Source organism: Zalophus californianus, chromosome 2, assembly GCF_009762305.2.
Source record: "Zalophus californianus isolate mZalCal1 chromosome 2, mZalCal1.pri.v2, whole genome shotgun sequence".
NCBI lineage: Eukaryota > Metazoa > Chordata > Mammalia > Carnivora > Otariidae > Zalophus > Zalophus californianus.
The window spans coordinates 58,815,438-58,836,081 of NC_045596.1; the positions used below are offsets into that span (position 1 = coordinate 58,815,438).

Below are 20,644 nucleotides of genomic sequence, written 5' to 3' on the forward strand. Positions count from 1 at the left end.
TAAGATTTTCTTTTTTTTTATTTTATTTATTTGAGAGAGAGGGAGAGAGAGAGAGAGTGAGAGAGAGCACACAAACAGAGGGAGGGGCAGAGGGAGAGAGAGAAGCAGACTTCCCGCTAAGCAGGGAGCTTGACATGGGGCTTGATCCCAGGACCCCGGAACCATGACCTGAGCAGAAGGTAGCCACTTAACTGACTGAGCCACCCCGGTGCCCATGAGTCTAGGATTTTCTTCATATGAGATCATAGCATCTACAAACAAAGACACTTTCACTTCTTTCTTTCTGATTGGGTGTCTTTTATTTCTTTTTCTTGCCTGGCTACTCTGTCTAGGACCTCCAGTGGAATAGAAGGAATGAAAGTGGTGAGAGTGGGTACCCTTGTCTTGTTCCTAATGTTAGGAAAAGAGCTCTCAACCTTTCACCATTAAGTATGATATTTGCTGAGGGCTTATCATATATGGCCTTTATCATGTTGAGATATCTTCCTTCTACACTCAATTTGTTGAGTTTTTTTTTATCATGAAAGATGCTGTATTTTGTCCAATGTGTTTTATCCCTCTACTGAGATGATCATATGATTTTTATCTTTCATTCTATTAAAATAGTATAGTGTAATTTGTTGACTTGAGTCTGTTGAACCATTCTTGCATCCCAGGGAAAAATCTTGCTTGATCACTGTGTATGATCATATGCAGTGATAAAAGACAGGCCCTGATCCAAGCCCACAAGCAACTCAGGGCCCTGACCATTGGTGTGTTCTCCCATGATGGTACAGTCTCTCCCTAACCATGCACATGGCAGTGGAGTTTGATGACAGATGTCAGGCCAGCAGTGCACAAGTACACAGCTGGTGAGAAGGTGCACAGTGGTGGGAGTCAGTCAGAGGGGTCTCAGCTGGTGTCTTGCATTCTACAGCTGCAGAGGCCTGCACTGGCTGCCAGGGTGGTTCCTGGCTCTAGTGGGGCAGCTGGGGAGAAATCAGGGAGGAATGTAGGTGATTGACATTAGTGAATGTGAATGCCTAGGGGGTGAGAGCTAGTGAAATCTGCAGGGAGTAGTCTATGGCAGGAATGCTGGTCATTTTTTTTTTTTACAGTGGCAAAAATGCTGTATTTGTCTGCTGAGCAAGTCACTGTGAACTGTGACTGCTGTCTCTGTGTGGCTACTGGTGGACCTTGCTTTTCTTCCTTGTTCTTTGCCATCTCTACATGTCTCAGTTTTGCTGGTTTGGGTTGGAAGAAACTGAAGTGAATCCTTTGTGCAGTGCTCTGCAAGGCTAGAGCAGTTGTTCATTCACTGTGTTCTTACTTTCCTGGTAAGGGGAATTTTTCTGAGAGTTCCCTGTTGGCACTGAGCAATGCTGACGTGAGGGGTGGGATAATGCAGGCAAAATGAAACGGGCTTCCTTCTGTGCTGTGTGTGGTATTCTCAGATTTTTTGTTCTGCTGAAATTTCCTATGAGGACTACAGAGCTCTCCCAGAAGTGTTTGGTTTGTGACTTGTCATCTAGTTGTTGATCTTTGTGGGGAGACTGAAGCTGGGGTCTCCTAGCCTGTTATTTTGGTAATGTCACTTCTACATTGACTTCTTAAAAAGCATGACTCTGAATGCTTACGTGTGAGAGAAAAGCAAGAAATCTACCAAGCCATTTGCAGTTTTATGGGAATAAAATCCTCGTCTTTGTAATTCCTGTAAAGTTCTTCCAACCCAAAAATCCACTCAGAAGTCCCAAAATAGTATTCTTATATTTTAAATATTCATTTCAGGTATCTCTACTGTTTGTGTGTCATATATCCCTAATAGCTTAAGATAATCAGCTCAAAATAACTTCAGATCATCAGGGTTCAGAACAAATAAATTAAATTAATTAATAATTAATTAATAATTAATAATTAATAATTAATAATTAATAAATTAAAGTAGTATGGCCTTTCAAATCCTTTGAATAAGCCTAGTCCCTTTCTAACTCTGGGATTGTAGACTTCTAAATCAAAGCAGAGACATTGGAATAACAAGTCATTCCAGAGAATTTCACCAAAAAAAGAACAGACTGAGAGACTTTCCTACTCGAATTTATCTCTCTCATTCTGGAATTTTCATTTCTTTAAAGATTTTATTTATTTATTTGACAGAGAGAGACACAGCGAGAGAGGGAACACAAGCAGGGGGAGTGGGAGAGGGAGAAGCAGGCTTCCCGCGGAGCAGGGAGCTCGATGCGGGGCTCGATCCCAGGATCCTGGGATCATGACCTGAGCCGAAGGCAGATACTTAGTGACTCAGCCACCCACGCACCCCTCATTCTGGAATTTTCACTTGAATTATACAAAAGGATTTTATTCTATGAAATCAAAATACTGAGTTGCCATATTCTCCCTGGTAATACACTTTACAAAACTTATGACGTGAGTGTGTATGGTGTCAAATGAAATTGTGCTGTAAGTAAATTTGGTTTGGCAAATTATTTAAAAGACCACAGCATAAAATCTATTTCAAATGAAATATTAATTTCTCTTTTCTTTGAAATATATTAATTCAAAAAATTAAACATCAGGACAAAGTATTTTAAAAAAACTTCCTTCTTTCAAAGATAAAGTGTTGGAAAACTGTCTCCTTTAACAAAACAAATTTTGTCCTGGTAGATAATAGCATATCTCTAAATAATGTGCTTGAATCAAAATTTTTTAATTTATACATTTTAATTGAGTTTCTCCTGACGTACTTCTATAAGAGCTGATAATCTAGTCTCCTTAATTTTTTCTGTCACATTCTATTCTATGATCATAATTAAGCCATCTGGACTTGTTGATTGTAAAATTTATAAACCATTAAACAATGTTTACCTAGTCTATGAAAGTATGGTTTACTGAAAAAAAAAAGTATGATATAATAATAGCATTACTTGCCATACAAATTTTGGATTATCTTGAGATTCAATTCGCTTTTCCTATTCTATTCCTTACTTGTTCTTATCCTTTTCAACTTTCCCTGTTCCAGGATCCTATCTAGATTACCACATTACATTTAGTTGTCAAGTTTCCTAAGACAACTCTTGGTTGTGACAGTTTCTCAGACTTCCCTTGTTTTTGATGACCTTGTCAGTTTTGAGAAGTACTGGTCAGACATTTTGTAGAATATCTCTCTCAACTATAATTTGTCTGATGCTTTTTCCGTGATTATAGTGGAATTACTGGTTTTGGGGAGGAAGCCCACAAAAGTAATATGTCATTCTCATCACATTATCTCAAAAGTATCATATCAACTTTATCATATCAACATGACATCCCTGTTGATGTTAACCTTGGTCATCTGGCTGAAGTAGTCTTTGTCAGGTTCTCTACTCTGGTGATATTGATTTTTTTTTTTTTTTTTTAGGTGATATTGATTTTTGTCCTTTGTATACTATACTCTGTGGAAGGAAGTCAGTATGTACAGCCCATACTTATGCTGAACCTCCTTGAAGACAGATTATCTACATAAATTATTTGGAATTCTTCTGTAGGGGAGATTTGTTTAGTGTCTCTTATTTATTTATTAAATCATTTATTTATAACAGTATGAACTCATGAATATTTACTTTCTACTTTGATTTATAATTCCAATATTGCTTTAGTTTGTTGCTCAAATTGTTCCAGCTTTGGACATTGGAAACTCTTTCATTGGCTTCTGTGTCACTTTGTTATACCCCATCATCGTGTGTTTCCTTTTAAGACTTTCTTGTTTTCTGGAACTACAAGATGCTCCAGAATCATATAATATATGTTGTGCTCCAATCTTAGAATTGCCATTTACCCAAGGATTCCTGGTTCTTCTTTTTTTGAAGAATGGTATTAGAAACTAAAATCTGAGCACTAGGTATGCTCATTGTTCTTGGGGGATTGTTGCTTATTGACCCATTCACCTGACAAAGCAGGAAAATATATGTGTGAATACTAACCAAAGTACATAAATGTATCTGTAAATAACTCTGTATGTAACCATCTATATCTATATTAAGCTAAACATGAGTTCATACTGATGTTTTAAATTCTAATCCACGGGCCCCCCTGGGGTGGTTCAGTCGGTTGAGCGTCTGCCTTCGCCTCAGGTCATGATTCCAGGGTCCTGGGATCGAGCCCCACGGCGGGCTCCCTGCTCGCTGGGGAGTCTGCTTCTCCCTCTGCCCCATACCCCACTCATGCTCTGTCTCTCTTTCAAATAAACGAATAAAATCTTAAAAGAAATAAATTCTAATCCATTACCATGTAGATCAGCAAGTCTTCTCCCCTTGCTTATCTCTAACTTCCCACTTCAACAACATACATATGAATAGTTTTATAAAGGAATTGTCATTTTGTAATTTTACAATTAATAATTTGTTTTATAGATTAGAAGTAATTATATAAACAAGAAATATAGCATTAGCACATTATCTGCATTGCCATGTGTGTTTTCATTTACCATGAAGTTGATGGGCGTTGATGTGGGAAACAAAGGCAGAAGAAAAATTGTTAAATTACTATCTACAACCCATTGACAAGTCCTTGAAACAGAGTGACATTCCTCTAGGGACTCAACTGCTTAGATGTTAATACTTTGCTAAGGGCAAAAGGCAATCCTAGCCCAACTAGCACCACTCCTCACCGCCCCTGCCCCGGCCCAGGATCCTGTATGCTTGCTTACTTTAACACATAAAAATTCCTTTAGAAATTTCCTTTATCTCTAAAACCCCAAGATATGGTTGGCAATCATCCCCCAAGCATATAGCTCACCAATATACATCTGAAGGGTCTCATGACTAAGTTTTTATTAGACGGTAATAAATGACCCCTTCCCAACAATAGCTAGCCCCCTCAAGGTCCTGGAAACTTTGCTTCCAAAATTCCTTAGAGACTTATGCTATCCCTAACCCCCTCCCAACTTGCAGGGAGGCAGGCAAGTATATAATGGGCCACTCCTCATGACCCCAGTGCAGCGCTTCCTGCCCACGGGTCCTGCCCCTGTGCTTTAATAAAACCACCTTTTTGCACCAAAGACGTCTCAAGAGGTCTTTCCCGGCCATCAGCTTCGAATCCTAACATCTTGTCCTACATTAGGCATTATACTCATACTGATTTGGATAACTCATTCCTTCCCTAAAATTTTCAGACCCCTTTTTGAAAAGTCTCTAAGTAATTAACTTGTAATATCACCAGAAATTTTATGTGCTTAATGGTCAGAAGGTTTTTTTCTGGCACCCAAATGACCTTTTGTTCACAGGATTTCCAATTGGCCATTAGGGGGCCAATTTACACATTTTCTTTAAATCTGAGTATTAAATTTCATACATTCTTTTCTCTGACTTATATGCACTTCTGTTCTTATTCCATTAAACTACTAAATTTTCATTAAACTATGATTAAAGACATGGAGAGAAACTTTATATACATAAGATAGTCTACGTTCTTCAGTTTATATTCAGATCATTAATATTTTTCAACCTAATCTAATTATTCAAGGTAATTGATAGAGAACATAAAAATTTACCTTCAATGAATATAAACAATAGAACAGTTAAACAGAAATCTTCTCTAAGATTGTTGTATCAAATTCACATTTTTTAGACCATTTCTTTCTTACAAATTTCACCAGAGCACAACTCTTTCTATGCATATTTCAGCGCTTACCTGGCAATAGCATGTGGGAATCAAGTGGATGATCACACTGTAGAAGAAGCAGAGTCAGTCTTCTTGTCATTGGAGCCTAAACGTGTTTTTTTTTTTTTTTTGGTCAGAATAACAACAGAATTTGAAATGTTAAGCAGGAAACTTGTAGCACTGGGAAAATAAAAAAGACACCCATGACTCCATTCTTACTGAGGTGTTACGGTGGGCCAACTCTGCGCAATAGTGATGTAGTTTTGGAATACAGGCGAGCTTCGGTGGGGTGAGGTCTGGAGCCAATGGTCAAGAAAGAATTCTTAAGACATCTTTGTGCAAAATGGTGGTTTTATTAAAACATGGGGGCAGGACCCCTGGGCAGAAAGAGCTGCACTGTGGTTGTGAGGAGCAATTGATTACATACTTGGAGTTGGGGGAGGTAAGGGAAAAGGCAGGTTTTTCTAAAGAACTCTCAGATGCTAAAGAGGACCTACAAGATACTGGAGGCCTCGCCATTGTCAAGTTGTTTTTCCCTCTAGTAAAGCATTAACATGAAGACGGTTGGGAGCTTCTTGGAGGAACTTTATACTCTGCCTGCCTCAAGTATTTGTCAATGGGCTACAAGTTAAAGGACATTTACTTTTTCTACATTTCCTTCTGGAAGTTTGGTTATTGAATAGAAAGAATGCTTTTTTTCTTGTAAATTACTAATACATTTGTAAACTGAGGGAGACTCTTGTCTTGCAGGACTGTAATCTCTATAAGTTAACCATTTGTTTTTCCTTCCCTTAGCTGTAGGGCAGCCAGGCGTGCCTGAGGAATGTCACACATATTCCATGGCAGGGCAGGCTTGTGGAGTGTCAGCTTGTGCTTTGTCCTCAGCTTGCCTTCTGCTCCCTCATCAATTGGGCTTAGTTCTTTCTGTGCACTATCTTATGGGATATTCATAATGTTATTTGTATCATTTCAAGACCACGTACCAGTCTGGAAAACTCAATGAGAGTTTCTATCGTTTCACATCATATGCTTGCTAGGGTTTTGGTGTTGTCTCTGTTTTGGGTTTTAGCCATTCTGATAGGTTTAGAGTGGCATCTCATTGTTGTTTCAATTTGTGATTCCTTAATGACAAATTGTATTGAACATCTTTTCATGTGATTATTTGCCATCTGTATATCTTCTATAATAGAGTCTCTTCTGAGTTTTTGCCCATTTTTTTTTTCTTGGGCAATAAGAAAACAAGGGATGCTTGTTTTTTTATGGATGAGTTTTAAGAGTTCTTCATATATTTTGGATACAAGTCTTATAAGACTTGCAACCTCTCATTACTCTTCAATTCAAATACAGCAATAATATACTGGGCAACTACAATTTAAAAATTCACTATGCAAATTACTTAGAATACAGAGATGAAATATGTTTTTTTTTCCCACAAGAAGCTTACAGTAAAGAAGACATTAAAAGAATAAGAAATAAAAAGAAAAATAGGTCTTTAAGGGAAACAAAACAAGCACCACATAAATGATGTAGCCAACTAGTGATACTGGCTCTCATGGGAAAGCAAGAGGTCTAAAAGAAGTTTAAGAATGTAGCATCATAGAAAGACAGAGTTTCCCAGACAATAGGATAAAAAATAATTATTTTGAAGTGGTAACAATGGGAAAGAATAATGGTTAAGTAATCCTACTGCAGAGCTGAGAGAGGAGAATGAAGAAGCCTGTTTGTTGTGATCAAGAAAAATGAGGACTTATAATTTAAGTGATTTTATGCTTTTTTCTGTAAATGGCAAATAAATGTGTCATTTGGAAGCTAGAAACATAAATTAATCACAAAAATAATGATGCAATTAATTAAACTAAGTATAATGATACTGGTATATCTGAGAATAATACAGAAAAGTGACTAAGACAAAGCACTACAGTTGAAGTTTCAAAACATCTGACTCAGAATAAGCTAGGTTCTTTCAGAGCACAGGCACTGCTAATTTTCAATGGGCAGGATTACCCCAATTTCAGGCTCTGAGTGCAAAATACCTCTTCTCTCCCTCACATTCCCCATGTACACTCTTATGCCTGAAATTTTTTTGTGGGGATAACTGACCTTTACTCTTCATTAGGCACTTGGACTGAAACGCCAAAAACAATGGCTCTATCTCCCAGCCAGACATAAAAACTTATAGTAAGATGTGCATAACTGAGATCAGATCTTTTATCTGAGAAAAAAACAATATTTTGATGGTGAGGAAATGTCAGGGGAGAAAGGGAGAGACTTGGAGTTGATAGTTAGGTGAGGAGGAAGAAAAGTCCCCTCCCTCACTCCTTGATCATGAACCAGCCTTGCCTGTTAACTTCTGTGGTCACTATAGTCTTTTGGTTTCACTGTGGTGCCCCAGTGTTTCACCCTAGGAACGTATGGCCAATTACCTACCACCCTCTCTAGTGTCAGAAGCAAAACAACAACATTCAAAAGGCAAACACACTTTACCCAGTCATTGCCCTCCCTGGGTGGAACAAGAAGTTAAGCAGATAGAATACACAGGTGTGGCTTTGCATTATATTTTATATGGACTGAAGTTACAGGAAAGGGGTAATCCTTAAGTGATAATTCCTTCTTTTATGGTAATTCCCAGAATAGAGATCTGGAAAATATTATTCTTGGAGAAGCCATTTCAAATCTATGATTACTCAATAGAGGCAAAGAGTTGATATTCTTTAAAGTTCATTTTTGATGCTTTTGGCTATGTCACCTCTTCATATATTCTATTACCATTAAGGTAGAGAATTCTGTTTTTATAGGTACATAGAAAGAAGAGATCTTCTCTGGAAATCCCTAGATGTTTATATATATATGAAGTCAAGACAGTTTTGTTACATGATTAAAATGGAAAAAAATGACTATGAAAAACTGAGGAAAACCATGAAGAGTGCACCAGACAGTAAGAAAAGATCTTTGTTCTTCAGGATGCCAGACATGCTATTGAAACTCTCATTTTTGTATGTTCCTTTATTTTCCACTTTATAGTTTTCTGCTGCTTCAAAAAAGCACGGAGTTATTTTTTAAAACAAAGTTAACAGAAATATGTATTTCCCACAATTTCAGGGCCATTCCTCTGGGAATTTCTCTGGAAGGGACTATCAGCTTGCTACACAGAAGAATCAGTTCTATATGTACCATATCTCCAAAGAGGCAGTAAGGATCTTTATTTGAATTCCCAGCCTCAAATATATTTAATGTAATATTAGGTATGGTTATGACCTGAACACTTATTTTGCATTTTTGAGAATAGAGATTGTAGAGGTGATTTTTGCAATTAAAATATGGTGATGGTTGCCATAATGGTCAACAATAACACATACGGTCATGTCTCTTCTATTCTTAGAAGTCCCTGAGGAAATTCCCAGCCTCACAAGAAAGTTAAGCAAGGCTTTATTAAGAATGAAGGGGCAGAAAGTACCAAGAGAATATATAGATACTGCCACAAATAGAGTGAGAATAAAACTTGTTTTGCAGCTAGAAAGAAACAGGTTGCAAAGCTTCTGAACTAGAAAATCATGCATGTGAAGAGCAGAGATTGGTCTATGGATGCAACGGATAGTTATCCTGGTTATGCAACTTACAATTTACTGGGGTTTCTACCCCTCAGCCTGGCTATGAAGATTTTTTCCCATCAACCTGTTATTGATTCATCACCTTCATTTTGGCAAGTTGCTGAAAAATGAATGACAAATCCAAGGGCAAACATCATTAGCATAAATTGATTTGTCAGGTAGCTGCTTCTTCTTACAGTGTGTGCTTATGGGTTAAAGGTCTTTAGTGATCTCCCAGTAACAGACCACCTCAACAGGCTAGGCACACAGTTTTAGTCAGTCTCCCAGAAGGGCTCTGCTCTTAGTCTTTCCCACATCAATTGGTCCACTGCTAAACTCTATTTTCAGTTTGGTTAGGCCACTAGATGGAAACAGAACTGACTACTCTCTTTCCAACTTGCCCTGTCTTGTGACACACAAATTCCTCTATTCCTAGAAGTTGAAACTAGCCCTTCTTTACCTTCTCCATTCCAACCCATGTGCTTAGACATCTTTGTTAATTTATAGTGTTAAGAAAAAAAAATTTGAAATTTGGAAAGATTACTGCATAATTTTCAGAGCCATACTAGAGTATTTTCTGTCAAGCCCATGTAAATTAAATCTCTCTCTCTAGGTAATGTAGTTTGTTGTTGTTGTTGCTGTATTTTTTATTGAGATATAATTGACAAAGAACATTATATTTGTTTCAGGGATACAACATAATGATGGGGATTGTAAATTACATAATAGTGGGTGTAATGTTACTTGATTTTCTATTTACTGTAATTGTGTCCATCCTCTGCAAAGTTAGATGTTAATTTGTAGAAGATTGATAAGTGCCAATTGTTTTTGTTCATGAGTGATACAAATTATTTTTGCCCAATAGAAAAAATAACATCAAGTATTACAATTTTATTACCCTGTGGAACACTAATCAGTTTTTATCTAGTTTTGTAATTTAGTCCCAACATTCTCTTTTCCTACTGGTTAAATACATCTCTCCTCTCTTTCTTTGAACCAGTGTTCATCATCCCTTTAGTTTTCTCAATAATGAGTAAAATAACTCATTTGGCACTTTCTCACTTTATGTCTGAGCCACAGTTTTAAATTATTTTTTAAGAGGCACCTGGGTGGCTCAGTTGGTTAAGTATCTGCCTTCAGCTCAGGTTGTGATCCCGAGGTCCTGGGATCAAGCCCCACATGGATCCTGGGATGGAGCCCTGCATTGGGCTCCCTGCTCCATGGGAAGCCTGCTTCTCCATCTCCCTCTGCAGCTCCCCCTGCTTGTGCTCTCTCTCTCTCTCTCTCAAATAAATAAATAAAATCTTTAAAAAAATTTTTAAGAAGAGGTCAAGATTCCATCACTGTAAAAGTATAACACAGTTTATAACCTCATAGTCACCAAAAAAATTAGAATATACTTGGATGACAAGTTATGCACATGAAATTTTTGGTAAAACCAGAGACTGAAAAACAGGGTTTATATGTTAAAATGATGCAGTGATATAATTTAAGAAAAGCCTACTATATAAGAAGGTACTGTGTGTGCCATAAGGACAGTGAATCAGACATTCAAGAAGGAAACAGTCATCTCTTAAGGAAATAAAAAGTGCTCTCAAGCAGGGATGAGACACTAATTCATTAGTTGTGATACCATCTCTAAATTGTCCATAAATTTTCAGAAAGAAAAAAAAATAGATTTCCCTACTGTTGTTCTCAGGCAGGCTTGGATTTCTAAAGCTCCTCTTAAGAAATAAGGCAACCCACAGCAAGATTTCCTGAGTTTATCATTTCACTTAACACTTGTAAATGAAGGCATTTCATTGCTTATTTAAACATTATTAAGATAAATAAACATTATGGGAAGCCTTATTGTTTTCAAGTATGAGGTCAATGAAACCACAGAACTGGCTTTGGCAGAGCTAGCATGACCACACTATAAAGTGTGATGGTACAGGCTTACCCTGCCCTAAATACAAATTCCCGCACCTGTCTTATTTCCTCCCTCCTTCCCATAAATATACTTTGAGTGCTTAGATAAGGCTATTCATTTGATCAGGGACTATGGATAAAATGGAGACAGACACAGTCCTTTGATCACATTGGACTTTCAACCTAATGAGAATGTCAAACAACAAGCTAGTAATTGCACAAAAAAATTGTAACTATAAAAGTATTACCGGGAGAGTACATCAACCTATTAATACATATAGAAACAAAAGTTTATGAGATAATACTTATCTTTATTATGTGCAACCCACTCCAACATTTTTCTATTCCATTCTATTCTATTTCCTTTTTTTAAAAACCCTAATCATAACTTCCTAAATTTATTTCATAACCTGGTACCAGGGGAAGTAAGGAATTTGGTTTAGTCAGAAAAGTCAGAGAAGCCTTCTCTGAAGAAATGATGATTGAGTCAAAGTCAAAAGACAAGTAAGAGTTAATTAGGTGAAAGAAGGGAGGATAAAATCATCAGAAGATAGAGCAAATGCAAAACCGGGGGACAAGAGGAAATAGATGTATACTTGGGCCTGAAGCAAGACCAGTGTCTGATTGTAGTGCAGAGAGCAAGGAGGTGGCTGATGCCTGATGAGGTGGTTAGACAGATGGCCAATACCAGGCATGATTTTGCGGACCACATTAAGGATTGTTGCCCTTGAGAACAATGAGATGCACTGAAGATTTATTCTTTGAAAAAATTATTGCGCTAATTGTGCAAACATAGGGGTAAGGATGGATGTGAGTAGAACACTTAGGGTAAGGGAAAACCATAGCTTGGATTTAAGTAGATGACAGTGGACATGGAGAGACATGTCTTCACAGCATTAAAAATTAATTCCTATTATAACACAAACAGAATGGCTTATAATACTGATTCCCAAACACATGTCAATTTCTACATAATCAATCACCTGGGGATATTGACAATATAGATTCTTGGGTTCTGCTCTCAAAGATTTTGATTCGATGAGCCTGTGGTGGAACTTTGATATGTATATATATTTTAAGGTCCCATGGGAATTCTGATGTGCAACTAGGATAAGGAACTATTAAGAGGAGGCTTCTCTTCTTTATTCTGTAGTCACTTCCATAAGTGATTTAATCCAATTCTCTGATTGTAAATACCATCCATGTGATAATCACTCCCAACTTTACATAATTCAAACCAAATCCCTTGTTCTACTACACATCCTATATCCAGCTGTGTAATACTTTAAATTTTTTACTTGAATGAATAGGAATTTCTAACATTACATGACCCAAATACAACTTTAAATCTCAAATCATCCCCCATCTAATCTTCTTGAGTTTCCCTGTCTCAATGATGGCAACTTCATGCTTCCACTTTGCTCATGCTAATCTCAGAGCCATTCTTAATACATCATGCATATCATGCCTTGAATCCAATTCATCCTCAAGTCCCATTAGCTCTACCTCTCAAAGATACCCCCAACTCAAAAACTTCTCACCAGCTATAAGGATCCCACTATAAATGAAGGCATTATCATCTTGCAACTGAATTGTTGTAAAAGATTTCACACTGATCTCTTTTCATCTTTCTTCACTTCCCTGTGTTCTATTTTTCACATAGTGCATGGTATACTTTTAAAAAGTGAGAGAGGTTATTTCACTCTTCTGTTGAAAATCTTCCAAATGGCTTTGTCATTCACTCAGAGAAAATCCAAAGTTCTCATTATACCCTACAAGTCACAAATCTTCCAATCTTACCACCTCTAACTACTTCTTAGTAATAATGCTCAGATACACTTGTTTTTAAATATACAAAGCAAACTCCTACCTTGGGATCTTAGCACCTGCTGTTCTTTATGCCCGGAATACTTTTTTTTCCTAAAGCCTTTAAGTTTGTCCACTTATTTCAGGCTTTTGCTCAAATATCATTGCATTAGAGTCCTCCTTAGAACACACTTTATAATACACATACACACACAATGTTTTTCCTTATTTTTTCCTTATTCATCAAATGTCACCCCCAATTCCTTGAGAGAGAAACATTAATTGGTTTATTGCTATATCTTCAGTGCTGGGAGCATTGCCTGGTATTTAGTAGAAGCTCAATAAATGGTTGATGTATTCATCAATGCTTTTGCTCAAATATCATTGCATTAGAGTCCTCCTTAGAACACACTTTATAATACACATACACACACAATGTTTTTCCTTATTTTTTCCTTATTCATCAAATGTCACCCCCAATTCCTTGAGAGAGAAACATTAATTGGTTTATTGCTATATCTTCAGTGCTGGGAGCATTGCCTGGTATTTAGTAGAAGCTCAATAAATGGTTGATGTATTCATCAATGTCATATTGATGACATAAATGTCATAGAGAAAAGCTGATGAGACAGATATGAACAAATGGATGGGGATGATGGCAAGTGGCAAGAGCATGGAAAGTGCTGACACTTTGACACACCTGCCCTGTCATTGTAAAAAGTCAAATCCCATCCTCAGCAGGTAAAGTTGTGCATATGTAAAATGGACCTTGGGAGAGAGGCAAGGAAGACTATCAGGTGTCAGTTACCTGAATGGGCTCTGCTGTCACAAGGCCTGATTTTGAGCTCCACTTCCACCACATTCCCATGTGATTTTAGCCAAGCCACTGAACCTCCCTAAACTTCCATATTCCTATCTAAAAATGGGTTAAAAGAGTTTGTTGTTGGCAGGATTAAATTCAGATAATTCATAAAATGTACTTTGCACAAAGTAGTTTTCATTAAATATTAGCTGTTGTTTATTATTACCTGATAGAGTGGGGCTGGCTAGTGGTGAAATAATGAAAGAAAGAGAAAAAAAAAAAAGGATCAGGAGAGCCAAGAATTGGGGGCTTATCTGTAACAAATATTCAGGTAAGTAAGGCCTTTCTTACCTGTTAAAGTGCTTGTTTAGAGGAAGAAGTAAGTGGCAACAGGAATGGCAACAGTCACAGTCTTTCTAGTGTTGACCTAGTTAGACCTTTAGGTTTCATGAATAGAGGTAAGATATAATTAGATCAACTGCCAGATGAAAGAGGAAGATAGTTGAGAAAAACAAAAGCCTGATTCAGCAGAGGATTTAGTGCGTCATGTTACACCATATCCTGTTATTTTTTTCAGCTATAAACCAGTATCATGTGTCCTAGCAGCATAAGGATAGTTAAGACTAATTTATTAAGTGTCAGCAGCAATTGCCAGAGGCCAGTAACTCCAGCTTTAGTGAGCATGGCTATCAAATGATGAAGAAAAGTACAAGTGAGAGGTCTCTTTATAATCCCTGCTTTTGGAGAAATGATAGATGTATTATAGCATTATGTAAATATAGAATTATATTTTTTTATTCAATCACAATAATAAATCAAAAAACTATAAGGATATGTTTTATTACATTTACTCTCTCATTTCTATCTTCTACCCATTTCTCCAGTATATACACCTGTAATATGTTAGTAAATCCAAATATTAGCCCATATCCAATCATACTATTTGAGATTTCTATGATTCATAAGCATGCTTGAATCATTTTGGAGCCAATTCACAATTTTGGTATTTACCAAAACATTAAATACTAAGATTTGTATCACAAGTATCAACATGATTAAGGCAACCAGGTTGGCGAAACCCAACTCAGAGATGACTGATCTCAGAAACGGAAATGCACAGCTGGGCATTAATATTGTTTTTATTGGGAATCTCCTATTTTGCACTCCAACATCTCATATTGCTAAATCAACAGACAGCTCATTCTTACCTGTGTCATGAAGTATCAGGGGTTTTCCATAAGCCCCAGTGTTTGATGAGTTGACCAGTAACAAATAAATATTTAAGTAAAAAATTGAAGCAAAATCATCTCATTGCTGAACATGAAACAAATGTTTTAGTGTAAAATTTGAGATTTAAATCACATCTGTTGTGGCACTCTGGGGAAAGGCATCTGCTCTGAAGATGGATGTTAAGTAGGTCTTGGAAAGTCTCCCCCTAAATGTGTCCATCCATACAGAAAGAAGGCTAATGCAAGTCCCTGTTTTGGTGGCCAACTGTGGCATAAGCAAAACAATCATCAATCAACCAACGAGGGCTATAGCAAGATAAGGTCTTGTCCAGGCTTACAGCTGAGTGGAGCAACTCCCCTGGCAAGTCTTTCTGTGATAAGAAGAGGACAAAAAAAGAAATGAACAAGGCTGCACTGTTGATAAATCAGGAGGAAAAGTCTCTCATGCTCTTTAACTCCTCACACAGGGTAGAGTGTTGGCCTAGTCATTGAGGCACAGGGAGGTAATAGAAAGGCAACACACAAGGCAAGCATAAAACATGTAACCACAGCAGGTTATCTCTTGTCAGTGTTATTCTCCATCCGGATAACTGGGACAACTTCTTACATGCCTGGAAACTAACATCTGAAAATGGTTTAGGGGTGAGTAGGAATGTAAATTAATGAGTCATTTCTAGAGAATAATAGACTTCATAACTTAATAACATCTTACATGCCAAAAGCCCACCTAGCCTATGATAGCCTTGACACTTGCATTTAGGGCTTTAAACATTGTGTATTTCAGGCACCTGTGATGCCTCAGGCATAAAGAAGGAGAGAGGAATCACACATTTCCCCATCTCAGACATCACTATCCCTAGATAGAATTTGTGGGGACATCCTTCCCATGGCTGCTAAATTGTGAACTAAAGGGTTATATGAACTAACAAACTGAAGAGTTCATATTGGCCCTTCCTATGTCTGCTGGTATCAACAGGACCACCTAGAGATTATGGAGCAGTTGTTAAACCACTTCTCTTCCTGTATCAGAGCCTTTAGATGAATACATAGCTTCTGAGAGAGAGGGACACCTAGGGTTTGTGGGAACTGTCCAAGGTGGCAAAGGAAGAGGATCCCTTAGGAACTAATCTCTAAGTCAGTACTTACAGTTGCCAAAGTTTAAAAACAAATGAAAAGGAGGGAATTTTTCAGTACATAGAAGCTCCAGTTTTTCTTAGTTTTCCAGGCAGACTTCTTTGAAATTTGGGCTATAGTTCAGGACCAGTGATGGGATAGGTCTTAATGTTCATGACAGACTCTCTGATATATCAAAAACCATGGTTGTAGTCACAGGACTACATCTTTCTGTAGGAGGCTACATAATCCTAGGGAAAGATAGCTGAAATAATGAGCTAAAAGAGAAAGAGACTTATGAAAATCTGTTGACAAGTTTCTCCTCTGGAGGTTGTTCAATGACCAAAGATTATGAATATCTCTGAGACTGTGGCCTTACTATTAAAGACTATTGAAGAGATATTTGGAATATGGAGAAGAGAGGAAAGGAAAGGAAAGGGAAAGGAAATGAATGGAAAAGAAGAGATATGTATGTTAAATCCACCAAAGGACAGGAGAAAACAGAAATCTCTTATGTGCTGATGCTGAAAAAGCTATTTCTGAAGACAGTGGAGAGAGGATTAATGGAGCAAATTCTAGAAGATTAAGTTCACTTAGGAAATACGAGAACAGATGCTAGATGAAGCTAAGTAAGTCTTCTGTGTAGACATAGATGAACTGAGAATGTTGAGTGACCACCCCATCACCCTAATTTTTGGTGGCAGTAACTAAAATTTGGGAGAAGCAAGATAGGGAAGTAGTATTCAAGGTTTAAAATAGGGACAAAAGGAGAAGATTACAAAGACATTTCTGGAATCTCAGCTCATACCTTGGTTATGGACATCAATGTGGTCATGACAGCATGTTGAAATCATGACTTCCACGTTAAAAGCTTTGGGGTTTGTGGCTACTCAGCATTCCTTCCCTAAGTAGAGTTTACATATCCTCAGTCCTTGAAAAACCAAGGTCCCAGTGGCATTCTTGCATCTCTGCTACCACCATGAGGTAACTACTACCACCAGGGGAGAATTGCTTGGAACTAAGAAAAGGCCTCTCAGAACCAGAGAAGGGCCATAGTGATAGAAATATATAGAGATTTAGTCTCTTAATGGCAAACTAAACTTTGAAGTGCTAAAGTCTATTCTCTGACTGATAAGCCTCTATCAATTAGAGAATAAAAAGGGTAGAAGAAAGGAAAATTTCTGAGACTTTTTTCTGATTACTATCTGCCCTTCCTATCACTTAAGGTTATAAGACAATAGCCTTTCCCCTCGTACAGTTGGTGATCAATAATGTCTATGAAATAAATGCATTAAATAATAAAAGTGGGTCTTTGTTGTTTGAGTACTGGTGCTTTTCCAATCTAGGGTACATTAGGGAGAAATTGAAATTCTTTGATTAAATTGTGAGATTGCAGTGCTCACTTCAGCAGCACATAAACTAAATTTGGAACAATACAGGGAAGATTAACATGGCCCCTGTGCAAGAAGGACATGAAATTCATGAAGTATTCCATATTTTTTTAAAGATTTTATTTATTTGACAGAGAGAGAGAGAGAGAGAGAGCACAAGCAGGGGGAGTGGAAGGCAGAGGGAGAGGGAGAAGCAGTCTCCCAGCTGAGCAGGGAGCCCGATGTGGGACTCAATCCCAGGACCCTGGGATCATGACCTGAGCTGAAGGCAGACGTTTAACCAACTGAGCCACCCAGGCGTCCCAGGATTCCATATTTTTTAAAGGGGATTAAGAGTACACTTATCCAGATGAGCACTAAGTAATGTATAGAATTGTTAAATAATTATATTGTATACCTGAAATTCATATAATTAGTATAACTAACTGTATGCTAATCATACTTCAATTTTAAAAATGTGATATTGTAACAATATAAGAATGGGTCATATGAATGCTATATCACGTGGGAATCCAACATGAACTATAGTAATAGTGACATCGATAAGGCTATTTTTATCCTCTCCAAGGTCCTAGTACATTATCACAAGAGTAGTCTAGTAAAAATCAGTTACCTCACCTACTTTGAGGATCTTTTTCAGAAGACCTTATGAATTGAGTCCAAATAGCTTTTAAATGATGAAAGCTAAATGATCTGTGGATAGTAGACTGTATCAAAGGGGAATTCATGGCTAGGGTTACTGTACTGTCTCTACATGAAATGAATGTTGGCTATTCACAAGGCAAATGACATCAAAACGTTAAATGACTATGGAAGTATTAGAATAAACATTGGATAATTGCTTTATTTAAGATTAGTGACCTAAAGACATCTGTTATAGAATTGTTGGCTAACAGTTGGTCAGAGAGTTATAGGATCCCAAAATCCAAATGCCTTACCAATTGAAAAATAATTCTGAAAAAAAAGCACATGAATATCTATTGAGTATGATACTATTAATTGTCTACCTAAGACTGGCCAAAAAGCTGTCCCCCGTGCCAAGCAAGATGAATTTTTTGGCTTGCTACAAAATTAGTATTTGTAATTAAGATGCTGGGTGCCAGCAGAAGATGAAAAATAGGGAAAAATCTTCCTTGGTCTCCTCAATGAGGTTTCTCATGCATTTAAATAGATGTCTCAGGAGATGTTATCAGAAGCCCTTGATAGGTTTCAGTACTTACTGAAGAAAATATCTGTAGTGAGACCCATCTAGAGGAGGTAGGGTAATTCCAGCTGGACAGTGGCAGTGATGGTGCCTACGTCTTGTTTCGGCTGCAGCAGTTCTCATGAAAGCATCCACTGCCCAGCATTGCAAGTGTGTAGGAGTAATGCAAACTCTGGTGTCCATGACCATCGAGGGAAGCTTGTGTTGTCTGCACCAGCCTGGTTCTGCTATGTGGTTTTGGACATTTTTCTTGATGTGTATCTTTTGAGACTGGTTTTTTGGCCTTGTTGGAAATTGTATGAACCTCTCAGTATCTTTTTAATGCATGTCTTTTTTTGCTTAAATTGTTATTTGTTATCTGTAACTAATGACATCATTGCCTTTAGCAAAATATTAGAACCACAAGAGAGTCTGCATGAGGTCTCTTTGAATAGGTCTCTGAAAAGGGCCAGTTTTGTGAAGTTTTTATATATAATGTAAAGCAGATTGCACTCCAGGAGGGTGTGAACAGCAAGAAGAAGTGATAGCTCACAGCACTCTCTAGCCACATCTCACCAAATATGGCCTAAAGACTTCCTCTGGGGAACAATGTGGCAAAGGGAAAGGTCATGGGCCTTGGAATCAGAAACTACCATTGACAAGATATGTAGCAAGATGATTAAGCTCTCTGGAACTGTGTTTTCCTTATATGTACACAGAGTATTAATAGCACAATAGCATTTGTTATAGGGATGATAGAAAATCTATATAAAGTACTGAGCCAAATCCTGGAGATAAGAAGGGATCAGAAATGCAGAAAAAAGGAAACAACTTGAACGTGAGGACAAATACTCTCAGACAGGAAACCACTAAATATTAGAGTCCTCTAGCCACTTTTCTAGACCATGACTTCTTAGCTCTCTCACTAGGTAGGTTCCACAAGTCATTCTTCATGCTGACATTACTCACACAAGAGCTCCACCACAGACCACTTCTCTGAGTTTCACACCCCTGTACAACTTCCTCCTTGATACTTCCACTTGGATATATCACAGGCATTTCAAACTCCATATGTCTTAAAGAGAATTCCTAATTCCACAACCATCTAAACATGTTCCTTCTCCAGTCTTTTGCCTCTCAGTAAATACTATTACTATACACTCTCTTGTTTCCATCAAACAACTAGAAGTAATTCTTGAATTTTCTTTGCGTGCGTCCAATCCATCAGCATGTGGAGAAGGTTGCATCTACAAAGTATATTCATAATCTTCCAACATCTCTACATCTCCATTTGATATCCTCCCCATCCATGTCATATCTCTCATCTAGACAAGGGGTTGGCAGACTTCTTCTGTAAAGGACTAGGTGGTAAATATTTTTGCTTTGAAGACTCTATGGTCCCTGTCAAAATTATTCAATACTGTCATTATAGCATGAAAACAGTCATAGGCATGGTGCCTGCAAATCACTGTCGGCTTCACTTTTCAGTATGACTTCAGTTACAAAAACATGTGGCATTCTCATGAATTATCTAGTTTGCCTACTATTCACCTAAATTGTTAGAATTGCCTTCTCCCCTGATCAGCACGGGAGTTTTGACCTGTTCCATCTCCGACCTGGGTCGGTTCACCCCCCCTTAGGCAACCTGGTGGCTCCCTGCTCCCGGGAGGTCACCATATTGATGCTGAACTTAATGGGGACACCCAATCGGCATAGCACACTACAGCCCAGAACTCCTGGGCTCAAGTGATCCTCCTGCCTCAGCCTGTGTCCAAATTTTACACTACTGTTTCATGCAGAAGTTAGGTGTTTTTTAAAACATAAAATGAGTCAGATCTTCTTGCGACATAAAGTCTTTGAAAGGCTTTTCACTGGAAATAAAATAAAGTATTAGTTCTGTTCCTTGGCCTAGAAATTTTTGTACGGTTTGGCTTGTTCATCTTTCTGACCTCACTCACACTACTCTTCCTCTTTCTAACCAAGTTCTAGCCATTGTCAGCCTTCTTTTA

The 20,644-nt window shown here is 37.7% G+C and overlaps 1 non-coding gene across 1 annotated transcript; it reads left to right on the forward strand.

Moving 5' to 3' along the window:
• The first annotated feature begins 17,456 nt into the window (after positions 1–17,456).
• On the forward strand, positions 17,457–17,562 carry LOC113926052. Its single transcript, XR_003521137.1, has one exon. It is a non-coding gene; the product is annotated as a U6 spliceosomal RNA (small nuclear RNA).
• Positions 17,563–20,644: the final 3,082 nt, after the last annotated feature.